We start from the raw sequence: 11,858 nt of genomic DNA, 5'->3' as shown, positions 1-11,858 counted from the left end.
ATGAAGATGATGATGAAAGAGAGGAAGAGAGAGAGAGAGAGAAACTGTCATGATAAATCAAACCATCATCAATTATAAGGTTGACTCCCTTTCTGTTGATAGCTATTTGCTTGCCTTCAAGTGTATTAAAGTGATAAAAAACAGAAAAAGAGAGAGAGAAAAAGATGAAGATAAGACTCCATGGTGAAGAAACACGATGATGATGATGAAGCGGATGAGTTAAAGACAATCTGAATGGTAGCAGCAGGAGTAAAGAGACGATGAAAATGATGAAATGATATGAGACTTTGCTTTTACTTTTCTAATCATCATTTTAGCAACTAATTTTGACAGATATTCAGACTCGAAACTTTTTTCCCTTCGCCTTCATTTCTCACTTTCCTGAACTTGCAAGGTCATTTTTCATTGCAAAATGAAGCCATAAATATTACCTTATAATTGAGCTTAAATCGCATCTTTCAATATATCAATGTCAACCAATATTTTTTAATAATATTATCATTATTGAAAATGATGAGCTTAACCATCATTTTTTATAACATTTTGCTTTCCTCTTCACCATTCATCTTGTTTTGTTGATTTTGTTTCTCCTTTTCCTTTCTTTTCTTTACTTTTTTTTATCGCAATAAAACTCATTTGGAGTTGGTTATTGGGAGTGATTATTCTGGCATCATTTTTCATTCAATTTCAACTTTCGTTGAACATGTTTTCTGGTGAGAGAAAAGGAGAAAAAAAAGTTGGAAAAATTATCAATCTCAGTGTTTCAAGTTAATGATGGTGAAAATCAATTTTCAGGGGAATTAATTTTCAATTAGAGCACCTTAATGTTTCAAATAATCTTAATGGTAAAGATAAATTGAAATTGTTCAATTGATAAATCGCATGGATTTAAAGATTATTTTTGTATAATGTTCAATAATCTCTTTTTTTCCCTCAAAATTTTCTTATATTCAACGTTTGGCTCAATGTAAGTGACAGTCAAGTCGATAAATAAAGCAAACGATCAATTAGGTTTTGATGTTACCTGCCAAAATAAATAGACAAGGTTAAGGTGTGGAGATGTAAAATGATGATAATGATGGTTCCTCTCATCCCATTTCTTTCTTCTCCATGATATTGACGTGCTTTTCCCTCATTATCATCTTCGCATTTTTTACGATCATCATCTAGAAGAAGAGAGAGAAGAGGAAAAATCTAAATCAACACTGATGCAGTTAAAATTAAGGAGCTGTAAGTGAAAAACAAAATTGAGGTTGACATGGAAGAGACCCGCCTTTGAAGCAATCATCATCACCAACTTCATCAACATCATCATACTCATCATTATCAACATTGCCTTCTGTATATTTAGATAAATATAAATATATATATATGTATATATTGTATGAATGTGAATAGATCACTCATCACTCTAAATGTATGGACTATCATTAGTTTCACTCGAAACCATTATTATACGCTTACGCTTTCAACAGCAACCAAAAAAGCATCTCTCATCACTTACTAAGTGTCAGACAGCATCATTTTGTGGTTGATATCCAACAGTGATCAGTCCAAAGAAGAAGAAAGAAGAGCAAAGAAATCATTTTTTTACCTTTTTCCTCTGCATTTATGCTCTTCATTGCCATCATTGTAGGTTTATAACAGTATTTAGCATTAGTTTGAAAACAAAATGCTTTTTCAATGCAACTTCACTTTCTGTGCCATTTGACATCAAAGTTACTTTCTTGTATGTTAATCATCAAGAATGTCCATTTCAAGGTTTGCTTTAATGGATCAGTTTAAAAGCTGGTCAAGTAGAGTAATTCAAATATTTGGTCAAATTTCAATTTAACTTTTCAACAATTTACATTTTTGTCTATTCAATTTGAAATTCATCTGGCAAATGGGATTTTATTAACAGTCAAGAGGCAAAAGTTAATTTTACCTTTTTTTAAATCAATCATTTCTTTACTTTCAACTCAATTCTTGCAAGGAAATTTCGGGTTGATATTTCTTTATTTTCTTTTGGACATTTCTTTATTGGCCATCATTTTGTTTTCATTGGTCACAATCTTCATACTTTCCAAAGCAAGTAAAAATTCACACAGCGATTCATAATGAATTGATGAAAGTTTCCATATTGAACGAGTTATTAAATATCCATTGAGAGAAAGATAAGTTGCAACAATTTTTATTAACTGCAGCGAACTTGGTGATCTAGCTTTCCCCTCCGATTCAATTGAGTGTTAAGATGAAGCTACTCTACGGCCCAAGAAAAGTGTATGGTTCTACGTGTTTGTGTGAGACTCGCTCGAACCATTCCAATTCCAACAACTAACATTGCTGAAACCAAACCAGTGAGTTTAATTTTCATCTCCAAATCAACCCATTTTAGCAAACCTGAAATAAGAAAAGACTTTTCAGTTGGATAGACAAATACAAACTTAATCTAGAATTAATCGTAATTTAATTTTCAATTCAATTAATACACGAAGCAATTAGCTGTTCAAATAAGATGGTAATGAGATGATGAATAATTAAACACTGAATGGTTAAAGTTTAAAGGTGAATCTTCAATCAGTAAGTGGTTTGTTTTATTTTTTTCCTGTTGATCGATGTTTTCTTGCCTCTTTGTATTATTCATTTTACAAAGCATGTAAACATAGTAACGATGACGATAATCAACTGAAACTACCAGAAAAAAACGTCTGTTCACAGTAGTCAATGAAGAAAGAACAGAAAAAAGAGAAGAAAAAAGAAGCAAAGTTGCCATCTGAAGACAAGTTTACAGATGAAAATTAAATGAACCAGAATATCTTTATACGATTATCAAGGTAAGATTGATGAGAAACCCTGGAACTTAATAATGATGGATAACTTGTCTCACCTTTGAGCAAAAATTTTCCCTCATTTCTATCTTTACTCCTTAGGCGGTATCAAGTGTATTAAAAAAAAGGGAAGACAAGGGAGGATGATGATGATAAAGAAGCATGCAAAACAAAAATTATGATTGAAAATAAAGTTGAATAAAAATCTTGAAGCATGTCAAAATGTTTCTCTATCTTCACTGAAATCATATCATCTCACTGTTCATGTAAATATACAAAAACATGAAACTTTCATCTCTGATATTCAATTGTCAACCGATGGTCAAGAGTGAAAATTTTGCTAAAAATTGTTTTCTTTGACTTTATGCTTTTCGTCGTTGACCTTTCAATGAAAAATCATTTTGAAATTCATTTTCACTTTCAATCTCATTCTGATTCAAGTCGATTTGATGAATCTATTGGTATTATTGTGTTTGGTGTTGCTTTTGATTGACTGTTGTTAGTGTTTTGACAATGTTTTTCGGGTAAATTGTTAATTGTTGCTCTACAACTGATTTGTATTGTTGTTGGTGAATTTGTTAGTAATCTTTAATCATTATTATTGATCGTTTCTCTCCGCTTTTTCTGATGATAATAAACTAATCAATCAATTTCGTTAACAAACAAAAAAGGTTAAAATTGATAATGACAACAAACGTAACAATAATGTTGAAAATAATCAACAATTATTGACGCATGATTGTATCATAATAACAAACTAATGTTAAACAGCCGATCATCTAACTTTTTTTGCTTCTTGTTAAACAGTTAACTAAATGACAATTATTACAACTGTCAGCCGGTTAACTGTCAAATTGTAAACCAATCTCACAAGAGTTTTGTTTATTGTTTACTGTCAATTCATCAAAAGTGAATGTTGAATGAAAATGAAAAATGAGTTACAGAATAAAATTAAATTTGATATTTCAGCCTTCATTTCATCCTGAGCTTTCATTATTATTTGGCCAATTCAGGTAACTCAAAGTGATACTAATGCTGATGCTGATGTGAGGTGAAGTGAAAAAAGATTAAGATGATTAAGCAGAAAAAAAAGAAGCTAAAGATTAAAAACAAGACAAGTTAAGGTTGAGGTCAATTAGTTTGAAAAAAAAATGTTGGTGTCTAATGTTTCATTAAAATGGCATGTTCGTTTCATCTTTGATTGGTTTCATTTGATTGTTGGCAGACACTGATCAAGGTTGGGACCGTGGTGGAGAATGGATGAGATCAGGAGAAGGTGGAAGATTAAATTGAAAGGAAAAGATGAAGATGGTAATGAATGTGAAAGAAAAAAAGAATCACTTACCTTTCGTTTTTTGTTTACCCATTTTGTAAATGTTGACCTGATAAATTGACAGGAATAGAGGTTAACCACAGGAGGTTATCAAAAATATTGACTTCAACATTAAGATTGGTATTTTTCAACATTAATACAGCTTTTAATTGACAGTCAATTATTCAATTGTGTTAATTAAATCTCAAACAGTCAGAAAGCACCAAAAATTTTACCATTTTGCTTTCACATGTCAACAGTACGAGATTTGACCCTTTTGTATTGGGTTTACTACCATTTTTTCAGTATTTAAAGGATATTTGATGAAACAGAATTCAAAATGACTGTTAAAAAAATTGATAACTTTTGATATAAGCGATTAAATTACAAATAATTTACCATGTTGATTAGTCTAACTCAAAGAGGAGCAAGAGATAGCACGACGAGGTAAAGGGTGTAAAATGAGATAAGGGCTAACGCAAACTCTCGCTGATAGAGGGCATTGAAGGAAGCTAGAAAAAGAAAGACAATTTTGAAAAAATTATAAAAAATTAATTTTCAATTAAAGAGATTAATTTGCTTTTTTATTTCTCTCTCTCTTTGCCTTTCTTTTTTATTGCCATCTATCAGCGAGAGGTTAAACTAGCCCTTATCTCATTTTGCACCCCTTACATCATCGTGCAGTCTCTTGTTACTCTTTGGTCTAACTTGAGATTCGCTAAAAACAGCAAAAATTTTGTTTGCTGTTGCCTTTGAGCGCCATCTGTTGATGGGTTGATTTATGAAAATTGGGAATTACTTTTGAAGTTACATTTTGTATGCTAATTCTGTTTACATTGCAATTTAAATTGTATTTATTTATGTGTCTATTTACTTGTTTAAACTTTATCCAGTCTCGAATGCTATCAAATTGTATTCAATTTTATTGTTATTATTTTGTTATGTTATTGAATTACTTGAAAGTTTATTTGGATTAATGTTTCAACCGTTTGGTTTTTTGTTTTACAATCGTCTGAAAGTGATCATCTGTGTTGTTGCTTAAGCTTAATTCATCTGATCATTGTGAGTTATCTTTATTAATTAATTTTCTCGTGTTCATTTATCAACAGTTTGCAAGTGCTGTAATTGATTGAAATTGAATCAGCCTGTGTAATTAATCTAGTCGACTTTAAACAACTGTAAATCTATTTGGGAAAATTATTTATTGTGGATTTGTGGTTTCTCGTTTGGCTGTTTTGTTGACTGGCGCCATTTATGTTTTCCCTTTATACGATTGCTGTACATTGACTGAAAATCAATTGTAAGGTGTTCAACCCTTTTCTGCCTTAACATTAATTTTGATCGACTGTCAACTTGTATACCGGGTTTATTAAACTCTTACGAGATAACTGTTAGTGAATTTCAAAAGTGTGGTTAACAATTGTTAAGAGTCATCTTGGAGATGGTAACTAAAAATGTAAGTGAAAAATGCTTATTAATGTCGATGTTGATGCTGCTTCAACTTGTCAGTTTCACTGTTTACAATGCCATCATCGCCTGATGAGAGACTGTAGTTTTGTTGATTACGTTATTGTTAAGAACAGTTTTGTTGTTTTCTATTATTATACTTTTTTGTAGAATGAAAATTGTAAAAGTGATCCTTATCATCATTTTTGGTATTGACTCGTCAAAAGAGAGTTAAATGGAAAATGCAGTGTAGAAAGAGAAGGAAGAAAAAAGAGAAAGGAAAAAATGGCTGACATTTTTATCTTGACAATTTTGACTTATTTCTGTGTTTGATCTTTTTTGTGTATTTGTGTGCCTATGAGTCTTGCTCAGGTTAAATGCTGACAACATCAACATCAACATTTGATGCATTCACAATTGTTCTTTTTGTTGTATTATCTTGTTTAACTTTCTTTTTTTCTCACTTTCTCTTTCTTCTAGTGTCTACAATACCTGTCTTTTCACCAGCAGCCATTCATAATGTGCGAATTGTTGACAAGAAACTGTCGATTTCATGATGGATCGTTTTGCTAACATAGTTGGATCACAATTCTCAAAATCAACAACAACAACAACAGCAACTGTATTTCAAAAGCAACGACGCAAGCAAAGGAAAACCAACACCATCATCAATTGACTTGAACTCCAATTGAACGATGAAAAATGAATAGCTCAAACATCTGAGAGTTGCTGAGAGAGGCAAAGGAGAGATAGAGGTAGAAAGAATGGTGAAAAACAAAGAAGAATAAATAAGAAAAGAAATGAGTAGATTGATGAAAATAAAGAAAGAGGAGTAACACTGTTGGGTGTTCCCAATAAGCAAGTTAAAAATTGCTGTTTATTTGTCATTTCTCACTCTTTCTTTCTTGTCCACCCCATCATTCTTGTCTTCCTTTTTTTGTCTCTTGTCGGCGTTTCAAGTAATTTTGACAAGACTGCATTGTCAAGGGTCCTTCTCTATTCCATCTCTCTTCTCTCTCTCATCCTCCTTCGTCTTTAACTTCAACATTTTACAAATATGACAAGCTGTCATAAAGTCATTGCATATTAACCTCAAAGTCTTAATGAGAGTCAAGGTGAGAAAAGAAAGTCTACAATAAAAAAGGTCAGTTATCTCGAAAGTATTTTAGTAATAACAAGGTTTTTTTTCATTTACCCCCTCACAGGATCACAGCTTATGTTGATGTTACGGCTAAATGAATAACTCAAGTGAAAATATGATGGACGATTTTTTTGGTGACCCAATGATATTGATGATGACAATGACAATGACAGAGATGGCTTTTTTGTCTTGTTGAAAAGCAAACTAAAAAATGTCCATGCAACCTTTGTAATACTCATGGACTGTAAGTTGTCAATTTTCAGTCACTAAATAATAATGATGATATTCTGATCTCATCATAATTAACTATTCTTTTCTCTCTTTCTCTCTCTGTCTCTCTTTTTACTCTCCTAGTTTCTTTCCTTTGCATTCATATCTCTTTTTACAAAAAAGTGTTTGACAGTTGAAGGAAAAAAAACTGTCATCAACATGACAACATTAGAAACAAATTTGGTGCAAAAAGTCACTTTTAAACAGTTGCACAGATGATGCTAATGATAATTTTAATGGTAATTTAATGATAACTTGGATAACATTTTGCTCACATATTCCTATTTTAGAATCATCATTTTCCAAACGAGTTATTTCAATAACAATTTCAGTAACAATTCCAACAGTGATACAAAGTGAAAAGAAAGAGAGAGAGAGAACCGCAGCTTGAAATGATTTTAATTGTCAACAGAATACAGCCATTAATCTAACAGAATGATTGATTGGTGATTATTTTTTTTTCTTTTTCTCTCCTCTTTCCTTTCCATATAAGTTTTCAGCCACTTGGCAAATTACTCATCATGAATAACCACGATTTCCTAGTAACACATCCTCTGTAAAGCCTGTATAAAAACCTCAACGAAAGAAAAAAAATCATTTGATGTTTCTAACAAAATCACCATGATTTTATGGTGTTCGTGATGAGACTGCAAGAAAAAGGGAAGATGAAGAGCCAATGCAACTCCAATCAAGCTGTCGGATAAGTCTAACAAACAATTCAACAATGGACACTGGACATTCAAAACTCTAAAAAAGGACAATAGGAGAATGCTCGATGGTCAGTGATTTTGAAAAAAGGCAAGATTGTGATTTGCGACTCCAAACTCCAAAGTATCCAGGAAATGTCCAAACTTAAGGAAAGCGAATAAAGAGGATTCAATGAAGCTTGTAATATATTGTCACCCAAAGCAGATATTCCCATAAAAACTTGGCGGAAAACTGGATTATTGAGTTGCTTGATAAGAGAGAAGAAGAGAGAGAGAGAGAAAAGTTTTGCTTCTTACAAAATTGCTGTTAAAGCATCATCACTGTGCATCATCTTTTGCCAATTTATTTTCAATTTACAAGTTAACAAGTGCTAAGCTCATTCAATATACAGCTCATTTTTTTAATCAGTTAAACATGAGCTTCAAGTGTTTACTGGTTAATTTTCATGATAACAAGCAATTTACCCTGTTGAAAGAAGTTAACCATTGATGCGTGAGTTGTGTGTGTGTGTGTGTGTGCATGTGCATATGAATATGTGTGAGTCTTTAATGAAAGCGCGTTTGAATGATGAACTCGCCCTTTTTTTGCTGTTGCATTTTTGGTTTTACATTTTTACTGACTTATTTAAAAAGGATAGTTCGTGTGTATGTGTGTGAATCTCCCAAAACTATGAGTAACAATCAAAAACAACAACAGCCCAGTACGATCTGTTGTAAAGAGAGAGGAGAGAGAAATGGTTGTTTGATTGTGTAATAAATTTCATGTTTAACAGATTAATGGAGCGTAGTTCCATAATGGGTTTGCCAGTTAGCTTAAGAAAATATCATGGCAAAAGAGGCAAGGGATGAAAAGAAGAAGAATTTTCTCCACTCAATGATTCTTTTTTGTTTCTGTTGTTTGAAAATTTCCAAAATTTCATCGCCATCACAAGGAGTAACATCACCAATATCATCAATAATCTTGAATTCACCACTATCAACTTGATCATTTTCATCACCATCACCACCAAGATGGTGATGAAAATTTTGATTCCCATGATTATCATCTTTTGGCAACAAATTTTTCTCAAGTGGTGATGTTGATAAATCTGAAAGATGAAGAATTATGATTGTTGATACTCTGTGAGGATCAATTGCTCGTTTGGTTAATTTAACAATTTTAATTTTTAAGTATTGATCCATCATTCAGTAAGCAGGCTTAACTTTATATTTCTTCATCTTTCCTCTCTTTTTTATACATATATTTATGTGCATATGCATATATTTTAAAAAATATTTATATTTATTATCATCATTAACTATACATATTTATTATCGTCTATTCACCTCACAACAGTCTAATGATAATCACGGTAGTTAATAATGGCAATAATAAATATAATTTATTAGCCATGAATCAACCTGATCTTCATTTAATTGTTACTTTTTTTCACTTATAAATATACATATATATATTTATATTTATATTACATCCAATATATTAAAAAAAGCAAATGATAATGAGCCTCATCAAATTAATTACAATATCTTTCATCCTAAAGCTGATTATAAACCATTTGCTTGTTGAGGCTAACATTTATAAACTGTAGAACCTCTCATAATATACTTTAACTTCGATATATTTATATATATATTAATTTGATAGCAAAAGTTAACCTTATTCATTCCTATTAGTTTATTATTCTGCTTATTATTATATACATGATAAAATTTTCATCATCATTCACAAATCTTATGTGAAGGTTAACATCTTACCTTTTTTTTAAACTACAAAGTTGCTTTTATTAAACCAACAAATCAAAAGAGCAAAACTAGCAAAAAGCTGCGTCAAAAGAAAAGGATGAAAATGATGATTTATTTATTGTTGTAATAACCATAATAATAATGATGATAATAATTTCATTTCTTTTTTTCCCTCATTTCTAGGATTTACATCTTTTTTGGTGAGAAATGCAAATTACAATAAAGTAATTTGTTTTACTCAATTGTACAATTGCCAGTCAACATACAATGAATTTTTCACCTTGTAATCTAGTTGGATTACATGGGAACATTGAGCCTGACTTTGCTGCTGCTGCTCGGTAACCGAACAAGAAGCTAAAAAATACTCGAACAAACCATGAACCTGAACATTTGGCAAGTTGACGAGCCAGTTGGAAGGGAATAAAGATTCTGATGAAACTCAAAGATTTGGATTATTGGAAGTGTTTAAAGCAAAGAAGTTTAAAGCTAGCAGTTGCAAGTTTCGATGATCGGAATAAATGAACTTCGATTGATTCTCTGAATTGGATTTCAAATTAACCATCAAATACAGTCGATGAGTGCTGGGACAGACTTTTATTTGCTAGCCTTTGCATTGGAAGCTTTTGGTCAACTTGGACGATTCAATTTCTTGGGGAAAACTTGAGTTTCCATTTTTCAATTACCAATCTTGAAAGTGTTACCTTGAGCCTTGTAAAAGGGCAACACTTTGCTCAGTTTAATCACACAATTTCCGGGTTCCTCCGGTAATCCGTTATGCAAATGGTTCGACCCTCTGAAAATTGCGATGAAATATAGACTTAAGTAGTTTAATAGTTAATGTTAATAACAATAATAATAATAATAAGCTAAATCAAAGTTGAGTTTCACATGAATCAAAAACGTGATTTAAATGTTAATCATGTTAATGTGTTCACGTAGTCCAAGCTTTGTTTTATGAATCTTTCTTTTTTTTGTTTTACCTTCTTTGCCATTCTGTGTGTCTACTTGTGTGCACAAATGGCACAAGAAAAAAAAGGTAATGAAGATGATGATGATAAAGAGTAGGAGGTGAAGGAGGAGGAGGTTGACTTGAAAAAGAGGAGTCAATCGGAGTGTTCAACTTGATGTTTAAATAAACATGATGAGGGAACCTTGAAAATTGAAGAGCCAACAACTTTGTTATTACATTAACATTTTAATGTTGCTTATTATTTGTGTGTGTGTGTTGTTTTTGCTGTTGTAAGCAAGGCAACTTATTCATCATGAACAGGTAAACAAAAGACAAATAATAATGATAAAAAGATAGATAACCGTTTCCATGTTGATTTATTATCATTTTGGGAAAGGTAAAAATTTAATTTTTTTTTTTTCTCTTTTCTTTTTCTTCTCCTTTACAGGCCAACAGGGAAACAATTCAATTAACATGGTTTAGTATCAACTTTTGGTAATTAGATTAACATGTAAACAATTAACTGTTAACTTGATGAGACTATGATTATGTGTGAGCCAAAAAGATGTTTAAAGATGCAAATCTCGCAAGAATCTTTTTCTCTTCCCTTAATCACGGCCATTTTCACGCCATCATTATTTGCTTGACTAAGTTGACTGTGAATTTAATTTTTACCTTTCAATTTTTGCCTGCACAGATTCACCAGAAAACATGGTTAATCGAGTTATTTGCATTATTGTGACAAGAAACAACACTTGGACTCAAACTTATTGGTTACAATGGGAATCACTTTGGCCTCAAGTGGAGTCTCGTACTTAAGAATTGAAATTTGGCAAATTTGGAGTTAATTTGAGATCGCTTCCACATTCACTTGATTTGATGATTCTAGCTTTTGTAATTTGGATCATTTCTGGACGGATAATTGCACGATAAATCAAAGTTTTCATTGAATACTTTATTAGTCGATCATCAGACGGGAAAATAATTATCATTATGTGATCAATAATTATACAGAAAATTATCTCTTCTCCTCTTATTAAGAGATAATATCTTTTGTGTGACACATTAAAATCAATATGAGACATCATCAACATCATATCATAATCATTATAAGCATAAGCATAATCATCATTATAATAAATAATGAAAAAGTGAAAGTAAATGTAATATGAGTTATTGACTAAATCATGGACAGTAATGTGATATTTAAAGTTGAATATCATTTTACTTTAATGTATATCTGCTAATTTACACGATGAAAAAAACCGCATTCAACATTATCCATGATTTATTCCAGGTAATATACAAACTTCAATTAATAGACTCATAGACAACAAAAACAGAAAGATAACTCTTCCAACTAGTCAATTGAGCCAGTAATCATGGACAATTAATCAAACTGCTAATATCAATTGGGCAACAATAAATGCCATCGGTTGACTATAAAAATTTTATCATTTAACGCTATTGTAATTATTAA

The 11,858-nt window shown here is 31.3% G+C and overlaps 3 long non-coding RNA genes across 8 annotated transcripts; 2 read left to right on the top strand and 1 right to left on the bottom strand.

Annotated features, from left to right (window-relative positions):
- Positions 1 to 291: 291 nt before the first annotated feature.
- Positions 292 to 4,540, bottom strand: LOC107368693 (uncharacterized). 4 transcript variants are annotated; one of them, XR_016198453.1, is made up of 5 exons: positions 4,156 to 4,540; positions 1,928 to 2,382; positions 1,595 to 1,788; positions 1,025 to 1,166; positions 292 to 710 (listed from the first exon to the last, which is right to left on the bottom strand). It is a non-coding gene; the product is annotated as an uncharacterized LOC107368693 (long non-coding RNA). The 4 variants fall into 4 exon arrangements; XR_016198454.1 differs by lacking the exons at positions 1,595 to 1,788; positions 1,928 to 2,382 and having other exon boundaries at positions 4,156 to 4,317; XR_016198456.1 differs by lacking the exons at positions 1,595 to 1,788; positions 4,156 to 4,540 and having other exon boundaries at positions 1,955 to 2,150.
- A 415-nt stretch (positions 4,541 to 4,955) lies between these two features.
- On the top strand, positions 4,956 to 9,186 carry LOC107368675 (uncharacterized). Of its 2 annotated transcripts, none has more exons than XR_001570188.3 (4): positions 4,956 to 5,578; positions 6,049 to 6,683; positions 6,774 to 6,953; positions 7,473 to 9,186. It is a non-coding gene; the product is annotated as an uncharacterized LOC107368675 (long non-coding RNA). The 2 variants fall into 2 exon arrangements; XR_016198458.1 differs by lacking the exon at positions 4,956 to 5,578 and adding an exon at positions 7,064 to 7,218 and having other exon boundaries at positions 6,037 to 6,683; positions 7,473 to 7,871.
- Positions 9,187 to 9,851: 665 nt separating this feature from the next.
- Positions 9,852 to 11,469, top strand: LOC149093964 (uncharacterized). Of its 2 annotated transcripts, none has more exons than XR_016198460.1 (3): positions 9,852 to 10,699; positions 10,827 to 10,873; positions 11,076 to 11,469. It is a non-coding gene; the product is annotated as an uncharacterized LOC149093964 (long non-coding RNA). The 2 variants fall into 2 exon arrangements; XR_016198459.1 differs by having other exon boundaries at positions 10,435 to 10,699; positions 10,827 to 10,889.
- The last annotated feature ends 389 nt before the right edge of the window (positions 11,470 to 11,858 follow it).

The sequence above is a fragment of the Tetranychus urticae genome, chromosome 2, assembly GCF_039701765.1.
Source record: "Tetranychus urticae isolate SD_2017Ah chromosome 2, NJAU_TeUrti_SD_1.0, whole genome shotgun sequence".
NCBI lineage: Eukaryota > Metazoa > Arthropoda > Arachnida > Trombidiformes > Tetranychidae > Tetranychus > Tetranychus urticae.
This window is presented reverse-complemented; position numbering and strand designations above follow the sequence as displayed.